Source organism: Drosophila takahashii, chromosome X, assembly GCF_030179915.1.
Source record: "Drosophila takahashii strain IR98-3 E-12201 chromosome X, DtakHiC1v2, whole genome shotgun sequence".
NCBI lineage: Eukaryota > Metazoa > Arthropoda > Insecta > Diptera > Drosophilidae > Drosophila > Drosophila takahashii.
In genome coordinates, this window is record NC_091683.1 from 23,672,842 (window position 1) to 23,688,822 (window position 15,981).

At 37.1% G+C, this 15,981-nt stretch overlaps 1 long non-coding RNA gene across 1 annotated transcript in view; it reads right to left on the bottom strand.

Annotated features, from left to right (window-relative positions):
- Positions 1-15,981, bottom strand: part of LOC123003497 (uncharacterized) — a 68,585-nt gene that overhangs the window by 38,880 nt on the left and 13,724 nt on the right. The window contains exon 2 of the long non-coding RNA XR_006412615.2: positions 9,060-9,092. This is a non-coding gene — a long non-coding RNA (uncharacterized lncRNA). The remainder of the gene's footprint in view (positions 1-9,059; positions 9,093-15,981) is intronic.

Sequence of the window (15,981 nt, forward strand, 5' to 3'; positions counted from 1 at the left end):
TAAAGAAATTGTAATATAACCTAAATTTAAATTTAGCTTTTGAATTCTAAATCCAATAATTGGAGTCATAAATATTTTAAAATATTAGCACACTACAATTAAAAGGAAATTCAATCGGCATACTTTTTTAAATGTTTATTTAGTTATCTGCATAAATATTTTAAAATTTATAGGTACCAAATTTATGAAACTAAAAAACAAATGTCTTTTTTGAACCTAATTTGGAATTTAAATTGTTCTGTTTATCCTAATTTAATGAACTTAAATCTATATTTAACACTTTCATTTTGTAACCAAAAAACACTGAATTTAATCCGTTTATCTACAAGAATCCTTCCTTCGTCACACAGTTCTTCAGTGGCCCCATCGAAACGCAGTCGTCTTGAAGCCATAACGTTGCCTCAATCTCAATGGTGGCTCAATACAACTTAAATAGAGCCAACAGGAAGCCAAATGTCAAAACAATATAGCATTGGGCAACACTGCTCAATCGGCCAGACTTTGCACAGCTCTTCGGGCGAACTTGGGGCGAAGTCGAGGAAACTCGAGGAAAATCAAGGAAAATCAGGGACGAACTCGGGGCGAATGGCACTCGATGGAGGACAAGGGACAAGGGCTGGTGTGAAGGGGCGCCGTCACTTATCAACCATTTATAAACAATAAGCGAATATAAACAAGAAACTTTGAGCCAGCTAACGTCAAAATGCATTACATCGAGAACCGAGAACTGAGAAGCGGGAATCGAAGCTGGAAAAAGAGGGAAAAAGGGGGAGAGAGCTCAGATAAATGGCTGAAATATGGCAAGCAAAATGGTCGAAGGGTGCGCAAATTGACGGGAAAGCGGGAAAGCAAGCGGAGGAAAAGGCGGGAAAATATGGCAAAATTGCGGGGCTAGCTCCCAAAAACATGTCAATGTGAAAAGTTCTTTTCTTTTCTTGTAAATTTCGCTCCCTCTTTCTCTGATTTCTCCCAAGTTGTTTCCCTTATTGCAAGTTATCGCTGTGAAGTTCGCAAAAAAAAACGAAAGAAATACAGAAAAAAAAAATGAAAAAGCCAGAGAAAAGTTTCACGTTGATGTTTTGTTTACGAAATATGAAAGGGAAACGTATGGCCCAGAAAGGTGGCAAATAAAATGCCAAGACGAGGGTGTTCGCTGGCCAAAATGCCAAGTGAGCGGGGCAAAGCGAAGGGGGAAAATGGCCAAAACGGTTGGCAAGTTGGCCAAAAGCAACGGGGCTCTGCCAAGTTGGCTTAGGCGAAAGGACGACATTGTGTGTGCGCTTCTATATCAAAACGTATTTCATGCACATTAGTTGCGCTTTTATGAACTTGAAGTTGTCATTGCCCGGCGACCCAAAACAAAACTTGATGTTCGTTTGTCTTCCACGACACTCGGATAAACTTGGCAAAATGGTTCTGAAAACGTAGCAAGTTTGAAAAACTTTACAAATTTGCTTTCAACAAGAAAAAAGATACGTCAAGATATTTTAAAAATATTTGTTGGCTTTCTAGAGTCCTTAAGTTTGTAAGACATTTTATTTTGGTGCATATTCTTTTTTTAGTTCCAGTTTCTAATCACTTTTTAAGGTTCCCAAAAGTGTGCAGTAAAAAATTCACCAAGAGCTCGATTCTTAATTTATTGTTGCATATTTTTAAACTGTTTTTTTAAGTGATTGGAGTGTTCTTCTGTTTCATTACGTATTTTCTCCCAGTGCAGCATGGCTGGATCCCCGTTTTTGATGTGCCTTCGCTGCCGTTCGTCCTTGTCTCTTTTCTCTTGTCTCGCAGCTGCAAATGACAAGAATTTGTTGCTACTTCGTGGCATGTAAATATTAACTTTAAACAGAATGCGACAGGCCACGCAGCCACGCCCACTTTCTTTGGTTAGATAAAAAACTTTTTTAGCCCGACCGCAACAAAATTTTCGCAGAGCGAAACAATTTTTTGTTCAAGTTTATGAACACCCCCTGAAGTTCAGTTCGGTTCAGTTCAGTTCAGTTCCACTTGTTCGTATCGTTCTGCTCCTGGTTTAATCCGCCAACTTTTCGCAGGACGAAAGGGGGAGGGGATAGGGGATTTAGCTGCGGCAAGTTGCAAGTTTTGTAATTGTTGGCGATTGCAGTCACATCCAGCTTATGGACACCCGGCGAAACTGAGACGCTTCATTAGGACGACGTTATGACACTTTGCCCTATCAGAAAGTCTGTTTCCAACCAGCCAACCAGCCAACCAGCCAGGCAAGCCCTTAACCCTCGATGGCCAACGGGCAGACAAAGACCCCCAGCCAAACCCCCTGCACTGTTAACGCTCTGGTGCACGTGCCAACGTTGCGTATGATTGATGAACTGGGCGGAGAAGGAGGTGGTGGATGGGTGGGAGATGGCTATAACGGGCATAACAATAACAGGCAAGGACACTCGACTGCGTGAGTTGTTTGCCAAGAGGCGAAAAGGACGCGAAAAAGGGGCACTGTGCAAAAAATATATATGCGAGGTATCTGCCAATCCAATTTGCGAAACTGTCATAAATGCAATCCCACTGTCAATTGTTTTGGTTTCGGGCCCACAATATGAAGTAACTATACTTGATCAATATTAAAATGACAGTTTACTTTTAGATTTATTTTTAATATTTCTCTAGCACAAGTTTATAAAGTTAGCTAACCATATAAAGTAATTTTTTATAAAAATGAAATAAATAAATCAGTGTAAAATATAAAATGTTATAAAATTGTAAAGAAATTTAAAGAAATACTAATTTAATAGTACTTAATAAATTGTAGCACTAAAACAATCTATAGAATTATTTAAATATAAAAAAAATGTCAATACTATTTTATTATAATAAGATATGTTACAAATTGTAGCACTGAAAAAATGTATTAAAATTACAAAAAAAAATAAAATAAATTAAAAATAAATCATTTAAAGATGATTTTAATATTTTTTTATGCCTATTAACAAATATTTTATTACACGAATATATAATATTAATATAATAAAATTTAACGGGGAATGTATTTTCTCTGTGTGCAAACAAATATGTAGCAAAATATGGTGAAGTCAGCTATGGTGGAAAAAAAACTTTGCAATTTCGAATACTCTGTCAGAATAATCAAAAATGTTGATAGGCAAGGGCTAAAGCGATCGCATGTCACTGGATTCTAAAAGAGTTTTATTGAAGAGCCGATTAAAAATCGGATGGAGAGATGAAATAGTTTTTTTGTTCTGGCCAAAAATAACAGAAGCAGCACGTAGAATGTATTTCACCGCAAGAGCCGAGCCGTCAAACAACAAGTAAAAGCCACAAAATTTCATTAAATGTCCAAGCAAATCAAATACAGGAAAAGGAACACGAAAACAGGTCACGAACAGTCTAATCGAATCAAATCTAGGGGAATAAAATGCCAGGGAAATAATCGACATCTTGCCACTGCTAATAATATTTGAAGGCCTCAATTTGGCCAACTTTCTTCTGGCATCTCTGCTTAAGCACACAAGAGATAGTCGTCACGCATAAATTCGAAGCATTTTATTGCCCTGCACTCGGTTTGCAGAGGCAGAGAATCAAGCGGAAAATCAATGGAGATTCAACTCAATTTGGCCGAGTTGCATTTTATATATACTTTATACACATATATGGACTTACAGTTTATCCCGCTGTTTGCTCACCAATCGAGGCAGCAAAATAAAAGCAACTGAGAGCCGTGGGATAAAAGGTATGTATGTACTCATACCTACATATACGGCACACGCGGCGTATGCGCAATTTTCCTTTAATGCAACAACAATGACAATTTGACAATCGACAAAGGTCCCCAAAGAAGAATTCGAATTCGAAGTGAGGGATATTTATAAACGAGAAAGGAAAAAAACACGAGGCAGGAGGAGTGGTGCTCGGCATGTTTATTTATTTTGATTTTGATTGAATAAGTGCTGAGGCAAACCCCCCACAAAAGCCACACCCCCCATTTTCCATCTATTTTTATACACTGTCTTGTCTTTCCCGCCCTTAAGGACAACGATTCCTTTGACATATTTACGCGCGATTTCAGCCAAAAGCTAAAATGCCAGAAAAAAAAGAAAAGTAAAGTAATGTAAAGAAGAGATGGTAAAAAGAAGTAACAAATTTTCCGGAAATTTTTGTACCAGTTTATCGGGTTTTCGTTTAATTTTCTCGCTTTCTTCGATTTAAGGTTTTATAAAATATTTAAATATTGTTTTTCGTTCTGGCTTTTTTCTTCTATTTTTGGTTGTCATGACTCGGAGACAAGCAAACAAATACGGAGACAAGTGCAGTGGACGAAAGACTAAAATAGGCGACGGAAAACGGAAATCAGGGGACAAACTGGGCGGCGTTTGGCCAGAACTCAGGGCCATTTGTCCAACAACAACCATTTATATGAATTTAGAAATTAAACATATTTATTATCTTACTTATTACTAGCATGCCTCTTCGAACTATTTCCGAATTTCTGTTTTAATTTTAGATTTGTATGTCTATTTGTTTTGGCTGCCCGTTTATAATAAGTCTTATTTCATAGTAATAGATTAAGAATGCATATTTAAAACGTTCCTTGGCTTGCAAACGTACTTCCAGTAAAGTATATTAAATTTAACGAAGATTACCATGCTCAGGACAAATTTCAAGTAATCACCCGGAGATGCCAATAAAGAACTTCCCCTGGCAAATGCACTCGAATCTTCGAATCATGCAAAAATACTTTCATTCCTTTCGATTCCAACAGTCTGCACCGTACAGTCTGCCCTCGGCGTCCGCCACTCGGGGCGAGAACTCTTCAGCGGGACTTTAAAGCAAATTAAGTGGCACACAGCGAGAGTCTGGGTATTTTCTGTTGCGAACAGTGGGTGGTTGGGGTGGTGTTTTCCTGCTCCTGGTCTCTTATTATGCATTTTCCCAGGCACCCAAACACAAACACACACTCAAACACGGCCAGTTCCGTTGACCTCGCCTTCATTCTTATAATATAGTAGTACTATACTATACTATGGGTATACCAGGCACTCCACTTGCTGCCACTTCCTTCCGTCGCTCTTTTTTTTCCTGTCGGACTTTTGAGGAGGAGGAGAAGGACCTTTGGAGACGCCATCCAGCGGATGTTCAAATGAATGATCAACGATCGCCGGAAAAAAAATAGAAGGTTTTTTCCTTTAGGAAGCCACCCTGAAAACAGGCTACCATTTCTAGCAGACATTTAAGGCAGCCAGGGAAAACTGAAGAATTAGAGAGGCAAGAAATAAAATAGTTTGGAATTCAACCAAAATGGAAAATTATTATTTAAATTATTAAATAATTTTGAAAAATTTTTAAGTGCATTTTTAAATTATTCTTAATATTGTATAAATTCATAGTATTATTTAAAGGCTTTACCCTTATTTTTTTCCCCAAAAACTAGTCGAATTATAAAGTCTTTGACCCAAAGTTACGGCTCTCAATTTTTAATTAAATTACAATTTGCATACTTCGGTGATTTTCCCCCAGTGAACAATTAAGTTCGAAGGAAACGAAACGAATTAAATAAAAACAGACTGAAGGCAGCATCAAACAACGAAAACAACAACTCCGCAAGGTAATTATATAATCAGGTGTCCATGACAGGCCTCAGTTGCCACGCCCCCCTCACCAATTCCGCCCCTGACCCCCCAGGCGGCCATAAGTGCGAGCGAGACAAAAGGCCTGGCACAAATTGTAACCTTTGATGAAAGTTTTTCGCAAAAACTTTTCGCCACGACAACGAACTCGATTTTCATTATCAGGCAAAGTTGGTCGCATTTGTAGCATTTTGTTGCCGTTGCCGCATTTTGAGCGGTGGTCTATGTGTGCGAGTGTGTGTGTGTGTGAGCCACGCTAATTAACAGGCCTGCCAGCGACCACTCTGTGTTTTCCCTTCTCTGCACTGAAAACAATTTAAAAAAATGTTGACAAAAATTTTAAAATTTTTGAAATATTTAAAAATTTTTTTAAAAATATATATTTATTTTCTTATACATTTTTAAGTATAAGAAATCATATAAACTCCTGGATTTATAAATCAATATACTTTAGCATTACATATTTAAACTCAAAAACAAGAAAAAACAAAATAAGCTAAAAAATAACTTATTATTAAAGGCAATCTTTAGAAATTATTAGCAAATTCAAAATCTACGAAAACTACATATCAAATGAATGTTAATAATGTACTTCAGAAAAATTTCTGAATATAACCCAAAATCACAAATGAACTCTTATTTATTTCGTAATTTTTTGCAGTGTACTCTCCACACACGCTTTTTGTACGGCGGCAAGGCAGAAAACTTTGCCGCTTTTTGCCTAATACGCATGCATACATAATTGAGGGGAGGTCAGCTCCCACACACACACACCATCGCACACACCCGCACACAGCCTCAGCTATTTCCATATGCATATCAATACAGATGCAGACACACTCACACACACGCACAACAAGCAACACTCTAATAAACACAGATACAAAGCCTGACGCACGCACATTAATGCGGTGAGCCTGAAAATCATTGAAGCAACACAAGTAGAAAACCTGAAGAGGAATGAAAAATGATTGAGATAGAATATATACCCTGCATTGTGAGAAAGCCGAAAATATAATTTAAAAAAATACATAAATTAAAGTTAATTTAAATAACAAAACTTATTTGAACTGAATTTACCAAAAGGACCTCAAAGTTGGAAGAAAGCGGAAAATTGTCAATTTTCAATGTGCATTACTGGCAAACGGATTCTTTGTTTGTTAAGGTGTCAAAACATTTTAAAAGTGTCATTCTTTTTCTTTCGAACCTCATACTCAGAAAAATGTTAGGATTTTTTTAACAGATTTATAAACGAAAGACGACATATACTTTTTTTGGAATTTCGTACATTTTTAAAAGCATTTCAATAGATATTTTTTCCCAAACTTAAATTAAGAACGCCCACAAATATTAAAGTGAAGTTAATAATATTGGCTACCTCAGCACTCAGTGATCCTAACAAATTCAAGGTATGTGTATTCGCACATATCCCATTAGTGAGTTTGTGTGGGGTATATAAAAAGGCACTTTACTTTCTCCGCCACCCTTTTGTCCACATATGTGTGTGGGGCACTTTGTATCTATGTGCGCCAGTGTTTTGTGTATCCTTTGGCTGCGAAATTGCATTTCATGAATGGTAATGTGCTATGATGCGAACCTCTCACCTTTCACCACTCCCCCACTCAACCCAAAACTCAAACTCCGCCCATCCGGCGACCTTGCTGGGGGGTGGTCGGCATATCTGTGGCTATTATGGCTCTAGTGGAACGGACACGGAAGCCGAAAAGGTTTCCAGCCCCGAAAATAATGCAAATTGAAGCTAATGCTGCCAGCAGGGGGCTGTGCGAAATTCTAGATGAAGTCGAAGGAGCAAATGTTTGATGAGCCCAATCAAAATGGGAAATGAATGATAATGCGACTCGTTAGTCGGGGAAATGGTTAAAAACATATTCCCAAAACTAAGGTTTTAAGTCAATTTGCGCATTTAATTTAATATATATAATATTTATAAAATATTAAATTAAAAAAAATCGATAGGAAAGGTATTTTATTAAAATCAAAGAGATTCACTCTTGAAAACGAGAGCGCTTATGCTTGAATTCGAGAACAAATTGTGTTGTTTATATATCAAATAATAATCAGCACTTTTAGCAAAATGATTTGTGTTTTATACTCGTTATAAATAAATAAAAATTTCAATAAACAATATATTTTATTATGCTTTCATGTAGATTAAGTGGAAAATAATAAGAGAGAGATATTTTCTTAAAATCGAGAACGATTTACTCTTGAAAACGAGAGCTCTTTTGATTGAATCCGAGAATTTAAATTGTTCTTTCGATTTATCAACTAATAATCACCACTTTTAGCATTTGTGTGTTCTTATGCTCGTTATTGGCAGAGCAAAAAACCTGTTGAGATGGCAAAGTGGAAGCGAAATGTTGTTCTTGTTTTTTAAATGGCTGAACAATTTCAATTTCACTCAAATCGAATTCAAATCCCAAGGTTTCGACACGCTTTGACTGTGGTTCACACAGGATTCTGGCAAGTGGGTGGGGAAAATGGCCTGGAAAAGCGGGTGGTTGGGGTGTCAAAGAGCTGTTGTTTGCCTGGCACAAGCAATCGAATTGAAATTGTTGTCCCTATTTCGATGGCAAGTATTTAGCACATGCACAAATAATTTAAATGCAGCCGAGTCTTCATTTCCTTTGGCTTTCGCCTCGTTATTGAGTGCGCTAATAAATAAATTAGTCCATAACCCATCCATATACCATATAGCATATACCATAAAGCCCACATATATATGTATATCCATTTATGTTCGGGCACTCTGGGGTTTTACAGGAAAAACATAATGTGCATGAACAACGGACAACAAACAGATATAAATAGATGGACAATTTGCTTATTGTTTTGCATAAAAAAGGAGGAAATACAAAAATTTAAATAAATAATTTGCCTGTTGTGTGTGCATTATTTATTTACCGATTTGTTTTAATTTCCCCCTACAAATCCATCGAAATCATAAATAAATGCAAGCAAATCACCCGAAAAGCCCATCTCTCTGTGTGACGTTTCGTGTCACAGATGGCTAAACTGAAAACTAAAACTGAGGCTACAAAAAGCAAACATGAAAACATCTGCTCGGCTAATTGACTAAAGTGCCTCTGCGTTAAATGTGTGCCATAAAAACACACTTGGCCCCATTCGGATGGCATTTGTCACAGCATCAAGTGCCTGCCAATGGAACTCTTTTGCCCAAAATAATACAAAAAGGAAAACAAACCCGTAAACTAGCCACTTAATCACTTGATCTAAACAGACGGTGGCAATTGAAAATGAATTAGTAGCTATTTTGTTGGAAACTAGGATTAAAATTTAAAATTAAGTTGAAACGAATGGATTTTATAGGTCAGTATTTTTAAGTACTACAAATATATCGGATTTCCCATCTTAAAATAAGTTTTTCGTTTATGATCTTAAACCAGTTCTATCTTTATAACTCACCTTCTTTTTTTGTACGAAGAAATTTAATCAGAACTGCAAAAAATAAATAATAAATTCATTAATATTTAATTAAAAGTTAAGCGAAAGCAAAAGGCAATATTAACAAAATATTATTTCTTTATATTTCTAATTTTTATTAAAATTATTTCTCTATATTATCCATTTTTGTTGAAAATTGTTCTATATATTTTCCATTTTTATTATTTTTTCAATATTTTATTGAAATTATTTTTAAATTTATATTTTAAGTTCAGGAGTATTTAAAACGTTTGGCAAAATTTCTCTATCCTAAAAAATGAAGTAAAGCGTATATAAAACCATAGAGAAATCAACTGATTAGACTTTTTTTAGTTAATAACTTAATCCCGAAGTCAGGCCATAAAAAAAGTCCCAATTTATACAACCCTTTTTCATTGCCCACTTGTAATCGTTTCATAATATAGATCTAAGTTTGGGTTTCTGGTAACCGAAATGGGGTTAAGGGGTAAAAAGAGGGGATGGCCGTGAGCCCCGTCTATATGAATAATAGAAAGCTGCATAAAAAATGCAACCGACGCGGCAGCGGCAGCAGCAGCAGCAGCAGCAGAGCATTATGCAAATATGCAAATAAATATCTCTAAAACATTTGTTTCAATTTCCCCCCGAAGCCAAAGCCCAATCCCGAGCTGTACCCCCTTTTATGGCCCCGTAATCCCGCTCAACCAATTCCACGGATGTCACATCGGATGGCCCACAAACGATTGGATTTGGAACCCCCTATAACACCCCTATATCACCCCCTATATCATTCCATTCCATGCTGCTGGCTTGCATAAAATGGTTTTGAGCCTGGTTGGGTTGGAGTACAAAAGATTTTTGTGTGTCCCATAAATTTGCAGCGATGTCAGGCATTTTTTGTCGCTGGTAACAAGAGGGGGGCTGGGGGGTTAGGGGCTCTCTCTCTCTCTAACCCCCCTTTGTGTTGGCCTTGTAAAACATAGCAATTGAGATTTGTCAGCGGGCTCAGTGGGTTGAGTAAAGTTGGTACGAAAAAATGTGTTGCATACTTTTGTGCATATTTGTCGATTGCCATAATTAAGCCGTAAATGAGGCGAAAGGGTATGGTTTTTGGGGCAGATTTTCGGGTGGTCTTTTTGGGGGGAGGGGCAGGGCGGCTTGCCACATCATTTAATGCTCATTAAAATAACTGCGACGCGTATCCTTCCGCTCTGTCTGTTCCACTATCGTTTTTCCCCCGCCTTCCCCACCCCCTTTTCACCACCCCTGCTCTCCCTCTCTCTCTCTCTTTTGGCATTTGCGGCACTTGACATTTTGCGGCGTTTTAATTTGGCGCACGCTCAAGTGCTCCTCGTATTGCCAACAGCAGTGGATGGCTGGCGTGGGAAAATCGCAAACAGTGGCGGGGAATAAGGGGGGCTACCAAGTGCAAAAGGGGTTGGCCGGGGGCTAAGCTGGCAAATGAATTGCTATAAGGCTAACGGCATGCCCCAGCGGATAACGAGCTTTGATTGCCAGTCGAGAGTTGATGAAATATCATGCATGGCCACCGCAATCTCATCATCATCATCCTCCTCCGGGATCACCATCATCATCATCGGCATTTCCATCGTCATTAGGACAGCAGAGACATGCATTTGGTCTTAAGCCAAATCTATCTGGTAATTGGTTTTGGAGACACAGTTCGACATATCAGACAGTAACGCTTTATCAAGGCTTTAACTGGTATTCTCTTCAAATTGATTTGCCAATATATTCAGGCTTATACCAAAAATTTATCAGGTGAGTAACTAATATTAGCTTTTGGTATTTATGTTTTATTAACCTGGATTTTCTTTATCTTATTATAAATTATCTTTGAGCCTTAAGTCAAAGATAGAAATAGCAAGTGGAGGACCTCTTTTCTATTCAAAAGAACTACAGGATAATATTTTTATTTAAATGTAAATTAAATTTTACGGCATCGAATTAAGAAACTCCTGAGGTATATTCATTAAAAAGTTTAAATGTGCTTATAATAATAACTATCAAAATGTTGAAGAAAATTTTAATTTGTCAAAGAACTCGACAATAGCGTTCTCTCTTGTTTTTTTATTCTTTTAAATGATATTTTTTTTAAGTTTATTTTCTTAGCACAAAAATTAGGACCTATAAATGCTACCGTTCCCAAATTTGTAGCATTATTAAAAAAAAAATGTAAAGAAGGAAATCATTTAAATTAAACAATAACATATATCAAAAAATTTTAAATTAAATTTTAATGTAAGAAATCAAAGGGAATTTCTACGGAGGGCCTTCCGGAAAAAAGCTTGAAGTTCTTAAAGTTATTTCGCTGATCTGCAGTATTTATCGGCAAATGGCTTTGGAATTCCACTGCATTCCTCGGTGTTTCGGTGTTTCTTCTTCAGCCCTTCAGCCACTTGACAAGGCAAAAATATCAAGTTGATGTCTTTTGGCGCATTTCTGCCATTCCGCCATCGCCAGCGGCAACTGTCACTCATAATTTGGCCAGAGATACATTAGTGTTATGGGATTGGGCTGGGGATTCCGATTGGGGTTATGGGTGCCCCGTTCTCCTCATACATTTTGAATGCCAGCGACATTAGGTAGATGAGGTGGAGGCTATGGTGTCTTTTATCGCCTTTTCATCGAAGTTATCTTGCATATTGCATGAGTCGTTCGCCATATGGAAATTTATGTGCGCACACACATGCACACACTTGCGCGAAAATCGTTTAAATTTGAACGTGCTCGAGTGTGAGAGTGTGTGTGTGTGTGTGTGAGCCACAAACATGTCCTTATACATCCTTATCGATATGTTGCTCATGTATGTGTGTGCTGATGTGGCTTACTCAGTTATAGATTTCTTAGGGGACCCTGTTTATTATCCTTTTTTATATCCTAGCTGCCTTCTCCTCTGCGTTTCGTTTCGTTTCTCTCTTTTTATTTATTGATGTTGTACATTTGAGTTAAGGGCGCCAAGCGTCGCCGCATTCGTTAGCCATAACTGAAGCCGTTTTTCTTTCCCTCTTCTTCTCTGTATTTTCCCCCCATTTTCCCTCCTTACACATACACATACACACTCACAGACACTCACACAAGCACGTCCCTGCAGTGCATATGAAACTGTAATACAAATATTGCGCATACGCCACATTGGCCCAGTGGCCACAGGAACTGCCCCCAATACCCAGCTGCCAGCTTCCAGCTTCTGGTTACCGGCTTCTACCTTCTAGCACCAAAAAGGCGATCAAAAGTCGACGTCAAATGCCTGGCCACATATTGGTAACCAAACAGTAAACATAACTAGCTCAGGTAACCGGGGCCAAAATGTTATTTACTTTCGGCTTTCGGACCTCCAACTACGCTTAAAGGCGAGCACACACATAAATTGCCATAGAAATTGAACGCAAACGTATTTATTGTTTAAGCGAATGGCCAAAAATAATGGCAGAAGCTTTGCAAAATGCTCCAGAGTCCGGAAGGAAATGAAATGTCAGGTAGTGGGTGTTCGAGTGGAAATAAACAAAAACATTTGGTTATTCTCAAAGAATTTTCGGCCTGCAAGATTGTCAACTTAACAGGCTTGTTGGTTATTCAACCAAACAAAATAATCTCTTTAAAAATATATATATAGAGTTTAATAAAGTTTTTGGTAACTTACATGTTGAACTTAAACCTTTGCAATTTTTTAGGTTTTCCCTTTTTCAGATCTACAGATCCCACTGACATTTTGTGATCCACTTTCCACATTTCCAATTCTCCGCATCACTGCCAAAGCCAAAAATCATAATTGATTCAGTTTTAATTGCTGCAGCAGCAAAAACGCAGCAAGGCGCAGAGAAAAAATGCTGAAAAACGCCGAAAAAGATTCGAAAAAGGAGAGAAATAAAGCGGAGCAAAAAAAAAAGGCCGAAAGCGACAGCCCAAAAGCAACGATCGATTTCATGCCAAGCCTCCCTGAAGTCGCCCCCTCTTAACTCTACGCCCCTGCGCTCAACTGCAGTTGAATCAAATTTAATATTGGCTTGTCACGTGAATTTAACTGTGCCAAGCTGACATTTTGCTGGCTCTCATTTCACGTTAGATTGCACAAAAAAGGCAGAAATGCAGGAGGAGTAGAAAAAGGAGAAAGCAGAAAGTATGTGAATATAAAGATGTAGGCAGGGTGGCATAAATGCAAATAGGGAAATAAAGTACAATTCACCAAAATCTCTAAAAATCTTGCTTTTAAATCAAAGATATGAACCCACATCGGGGAAAAATAAGAAGCATTTATTTTGAACCCCTTCGAATATGTAATATATTTATGATGAGGCTTTTCCCTTTCATTTCTCATCTAAAACATTTTTGATAAGTTTCAAGGATATCAAAAAATCTTTTAAATGTAAGCTTTAACTCAAAATAGGGCACTAATTATTTTGAAATCCTTTAAAAATGTCATCTACTCATAAAAAAGCTTTTACCTTTAATTTCTAAATTTTTATAAATATTAAAAACGATTAAGTGTTTTTTTGTCATAAATCTTACAAAATGTTTAAATGTTTATTTATGTTCTAATAAATATTCAAAAATGTTTAAATGATTTTTATGCTTTTATAAATATTAAAAAATGTTGATTTATATTCTCATAAATCCAAAGATTGGCTTTATTAAAATATTAAAAATATGTATTAGTGATTTAATCGATTAAAAATATGTTTAAAAAATACGTATAGCTAGATTGCAGTTGAAAACTTGAATTCTGTTTAGTGCCTTTCGAAATCAGCCCAAAAATTCTCTTTCGCTTTCACTTTTATCTGCGCTTCTTTTCAAGTACAATAGAACTTTTACTCTTAAATCTTTGCCTAATGCACCACGCCCCCAAAAACCTATTAACTCCCAGTCGACAACAACAACAACTTGGCCCTCTCCCATTTTGGCCGTCTCCTCCTGCCATTAAGTGCAACACAAGGACGTCGATGACATTGCTACTCGCGCATTTTGGCCACTTAAGAGTGGCAGTGGGTGGGTGCGAAAGAGACAGGGCTGGGAGTGGGAGTGAGATGGGCAGACCGAAGGTGAACTGCGGCTGACTGCGAGGGCAATAAATATCAAAGCATTTGTTTGCCGTCAAAGCCAACAGAGGCTGTGAAGATTCACGCCCACGCTCAAGCCGATGGCCAGAAGTCCGCCCCCTGCCACGCCCCCATAGCCCATTTGTATGGAAACAGAATAAACACTGACAAAATTATCGAATGGAAAAAAATATTAATAAAAATGTTTAAACTTAAAACTTTGTTTACGAGCGAAGATAACACTAGTTTACAAAATAATTATTAATAAAAATCTTAAAAATAAAATGTGTATTCAAATTTTAGGTGTAATTTGACTGCAAGCTAGTGTAATTTATCTGTACAATATTTTATTTTAAACAAAAATGTTAAATATATTTTATAAGAATTTTTAAAATAATAAAATTTAAATGTCGAATATATATTTCTAATATTTTTATGAAATTTATTATTTAAATTATTTTGTATACAATTTACATTTAAACACCAAATTGAAAGGTAGGTATTTTTCATTTCTCTCAGTGCACCCACAGACACACACTCTCAAGTCACCGGCCAAGAAGCAGTCATAGTAACAGTAACAGTAGCAGTCACAGTCACGTGCAGCGTAATTTGCACATTTAACATTTAAAAGCATTCCATGGAACACGAAGGCGTATACGCAATAAATTTTACGACCCGCCATTAGATACATGGCCTACCTATACATATATAGGACCTACAGGATGGCCAAAGGTGAATAAAGGGAGGGGGGAGTTGGCCTTAAATTGGTAGAGCGAGTGGCAGGTTCCCCAGGTTAATGATAAATTGACCTAATTACTGATGTGCCAAGCAGCTAAAATACAATTATGAATGATTTGCATGTGCTGCATTTTCTTTTCGAGGCACCAAACTGGCAGGAAAAAGTTAATAAGTAAAAAGCTAGCACGATCGATTGGCAGCCAAATTTTAAATTATAATACAAACTTTAAAAGTTGATGGCATTTTTTTTTAAATTTTATAAAATTGCTAAATTTTATAAGATCCTTGAGCTCCTGTTGCTTGGCATATATATTCAGTCAAATATTAAAGCTTTTAGAAATTTGTAGGATGACATTGCATTTTAAATTGGCCAAATAGGTTACCAAATCTAAAAGTTGCTCCTAAAAAAATAATAATTTGACCGATTTTCACATTTTTTTACATCACACTATTTTTGCGAAAAACTATAAAATTAAATAATTTTTAGGTTTGAATTGAATTACAATCTCCACGAGGTATAGATATTTTTACCGTTATTTCCATGAAAACACTTCTTATGTTGCTCAAAAAAAAAAAGTTCCAGCATCTGTATTTGATAATTTATTTTTATTGATGAAAAAACAAGCATTTTTAATAAGCTCTCATCCGAATAATTCGCAATAGCTCAGTAGGTGTGTGCTGATGCGTATGTGATGTTGTTTGCTGTGCCAATGTGCCAACTCAAACCCAAAAGTTGCCCAAGCACGGAGTAAATATTTCCATTATTTGCTCACATTTCTGGACCATATCCGAATATCCGAGTGAGAGGCTTTCATCAGCGATTTCGAGCACGTTTTCTGGGACGAAGCGTAGTATTTCTTGTTTTATGTGCGAGAGCCAAACACCAGCGACATATAATTGAATCCATATTCCTAATGAGTGCACGCCCGAGCGCGCCCCCTCTCCCGAGAATCGGAGGTCCTTTACACCCCTATTATACCTTTGCAGGCTCCCCGATTTTCCATTCGCCTTCCCCTTTTCTCCCCTCAGATTTTCCCTACAGTAAGCAGGCTAGACGACAACGAACACGTGCCAAAATAGAAATCAACTTTGGCAAGTTCCATTTTCCATTTCTCCATTTCGTATGCAAC